This window comes from Octopus bimaculoides, chromosome 4 (genome assembly GCF_001194135.2).
Source record: "Octopus bimaculoides isolate UCB-OBI-ISO-001 chromosome 4, ASM119413v2, whole genome shotgun sequence".
Classification (NCBI taxonomy): Eukaryota; Metazoa; Mollusca; class Cephalopoda; order Octopoda; family Octopodidae; genus Octopus; species Octopus bimaculoides.
In genome coordinates, this window is record NC_068984.1 from 112256607 (window position 1) to 112260389 (window position 3783).

Sequence of the window (3783 nt, forward strand, 5' to 3'; positions counted from 1 at the left end):
TATATATATATATATATATATATATATATATATATATATATATGTATATATGTACACACATTCATTTATTTATGTCTATATATATATAGATATTCACAAACATACACCCATATATATGTATTTCCAAGTAAGTTTATATATAGATATATATACATACCTACATACATGTAAATGCCTAAATAGATAATATAAATTATAAATATTCATGTATATATATATATTTATTTTTGTGGATATATATGTCATGTAATCATTATTTCGTATGTATAAAATTTATGTATTTAGTGCAAAAATTTGAACACATTTTGATTTAATCTAAACAACACCAGTTTCATACATATTTCCTATTCAGTAATGCATACTAGTAACAATTAATCTTTACATAATACCCATTCGAAAAAGCTTGAACTATGAATAATAAAAGAGGTAAATGAATTATAGTAATTTGAGAACAGATTATTTCTCGTCAAATGAATTTTACCAGGTTCTGAACAGTTTATATCTTATATCATACTTGTTCTAATATGCTGTGCATAACAAATTATGTCTTTGTCTTTGTAATTAGAAAAGTTACCTGCATGGTATACATGTACAGGTAGAAACATATGTACACATCTGATTATTGTGTGTGTGTGTGTGTGTGTGTACGTGCATGTGTGCATGCATGTGTGTGTTTCTTCTTCTTGTAGTTATCTTGCAATGCAGAATTTTTCAGATAATAGTATACAAACGAATAACGGAATTTACATACCTTTCAAAATTGTATTCATGTAAAAAAGATAATCTTGATGCATAAGTGTGCATGTGTGAGTAAATGAAGCGACTGTTCATGCAAGTAATCTAATTAATTTACATTGTTACTCAGAGTTTCTTCAAACTTTCATTTCTGCAAATGATCAAATTTTTTTCGTACTGTGAATTATTTTGTTTTTCCTGTTTTTGTTTTTTGCCAAGTAAGGAATTAGTGCCCTTCCTATAAAATTTTTTTCATATAACAATTTTGACCTAGGTTAACCTATGGAATGGTTATGTTTTGGCAACATTTTGGCTTTCGTTAATAAGATTTCATTAGAGAAGAAAATTTCATTACTGGAGGAAATATATAAAGGCATGAAAATTCTGTGTAACAACCTACAAGACAGTGGCTGAACACAATAAATATATAAATACATGCACATATATGTACATATTGAGATGTGTGTGTGCATGTGCGTGTGCATGTGTGTGTGTGTGTGAGTGTGTATGTGTAGATATATATATACATATGTATATGTATATATATTTGCATATATGTATATGTGCATGCACACACACACACACACACACACACATATATATATATATATATATATATGTGTGTGTATATTCCCTCATCTCTGTTAGGAGGCACAAGCACTTACACACACATACACACATGATGGAAACTTCCACCAACCAAATTCAATCACAAGACTTCAGTCGGTCCGTGCGGCGCCACGTAAGACCACCCGGTCACTCTGTAAAGTGGTTGGTGTTAGGAAGGGCATCCAGCTGTAGAAACCAAGCCAGATCAGACTGGAGCCTGGTGCAGCTCCCCAGCTTGTCAGCACTGGTCAAACCATCCAGCTAATGCCAGCATGTACAACATACATTAAATAACGATGATGATGAGGATGATATATATATATATATACATATATATATATATATATGTATATGGAGACAGAGGAGAGGGAGAGAGAGAGAGAGCAGGAGAGAGACACATATAGAGATTCAGATACAGATAGAGAGACAGTAAAAGAGAAATAGTCAAAAAGGGAGTTGCATGAATGGCTGTGTAATTAAAGTGTTTGGCTCATAGCCTCACAGTTTCAGGTTCATTTTCACTGTGTTACACCTTTGGTTTTGCATGGTAGCCCTATAATGACTAATTCATTCTGTACTATGTAGACTTAGTAAACAGACTTAAACGTAGGAGTGACTGTGTGGTAAGTAGCTTGCTTACGGACCACATGGTTCCGGGTTCAGTCCCATTGCGTGGCACTTTGGGCAAGTGTCTTCTACTATAGCCTCGGGCCGACCAAAGCCTTGTGAGTGGATTTGATAGATGGAAACTGAAAGAAGCCCGTCGTATATATATGTGTGTGTATATGTTTGTGTGTCTGTGTTTGTCCCCCAACGTCGCTTGACAACTGATACTGGTGTGTTTAAGTCCCCGTAACTTAGCAGTTCGGCATAAGAGACCGATAGAATAAGTACTAGGCTTACAAAGAATAAGTCCTAGAGTTGATTTGCTTGACTAAAGGCGGTGCTCCAGCATGGCCACAGTCAAATGACTGAAACAAGTAAAAGAGAGTAAAAGAGAGCAGCTATAGGAACCCAATCATACATGCAAACACATACACTCACACGCACACACACACACACACACACACATATACATATGTGTGTGTGTGTTTGTAAACGTGCATGATTTTTGGCATCCAACATCTTCACTTGTCACCACTTGTGCAAAACGTTGGTTTGGTGTCTGCGAAGTGGTTGGCATTAAGAAGGGCATCGAGTTGTAGAAACCATGCCAAAGCAGACACTGGAACATGTTGCAGCCTTCTGGTTTCATCAGTTCGTATTAAACCATCCAACCCATGCTGGCATGGAAAAAGAAATATTGAATGATGATGAAAATGATGATGATGATGACATTATGACTGGTCACTATGCACTTTCAAAGACCTCATTGCCTCTCATCTTCTTCACCCATTTAATTCTTGGAAAAGTCATGGGATGCAGAGTCCTCAGTCATGCTTTCCATTGGGTCTGGTCAGAAGCAGCCATTTCCAATTGATTCACCTGGTTCCCCAAGGAAGACCAATTGATCTCATGGCTATTATCCAACTATCTTGCTCATAGTTTTCCGTTGGGTTTTCTGCTGATTAGTTTTTGCCTGTGGAACCTCTTCAGTGATTCTTTGATGAGACGTTCTGACCAGTTGCTCATAGTATCAAAGCTATGATCCCGCAGATGAGAGAAGTTTAGTGATTCCATCTGGAGTGCTTCTCTGATCTCCAAGCTATGCACCTTATCAAGAAACTTTCAAAATCTTTACATGACAAATATGTAATGATTATATATATATAAAATATGAAGGCGGACCTAAGGATCACAACATATAGGTACACTGCGACACAATTTCTTTTCCTCAACAGGCCCTGCCCTGCACTGTTTAACATTGTCCCAAAATTGATCAAAGAAGAAAAGGATACCATCACCTTTAAACGGAGTCTGGACAGATTTCTTCAAGGAATACCAGATAAGCCACCCATACCTGGATACAACTCACTCAACAAGAACTCACTACTTTAATGGACCATAATACCACAAAACTTGACTTAAAAATGAATTGAGATAATCCTATCAGGTGGTGCTATTAAGTTAGACATGGCCTGGACCAATCTTTGGTTGAAACATATCTAAGTTTTATCTAAGTTTTATATATATATATATAAGATTACAAAAAAATGGGAGATCTCTGTAATTTTAATTGGAGAAGAGAACTCATGTCCCTTTGGAAGAGACACAAATTTATTATAGATTACCATTCCTGAAAAATCTGGTATCTTAGTCTTGACAGGAAATATAGAGAATTAAATCCCTTGCAAAGATTCATAATTGAATGAACTAAGTGCATATTGCAGATTTGAACTCAAGGCTAATGAGTCTATTTCACTTCCTAGTAGTATGTCAATATAGACATACATACATATGTACATACATGCATACATACATACATATGTATATATATAT

General features: G+C 35.3%; 1 protein-coding gene and 1 long non-coding RNA gene across 2 annotated transcripts in view; one reads left to right on the forward strand and one right to left on the reverse strand.

Annotated features, from left to right (window-relative positions):
• The window catches only part of LOC128247620 (uncharacterized), a 322729-nt gene that overhangs the window by 260510 nt on the left and 58436 nt on the right, over positions 1-3783 (reverse strand). The gene's annotated exons all lie outside the window — the stretch shown is intronic.
• Positions 1-3783, forward strand: part of LOC106878542 (myocyte-specific enhancer factor 2C) — a 350263-nt gene that overhangs the window by 517 nt on the left and 345963 nt on the right. The window lies entirely within an intron of this gene.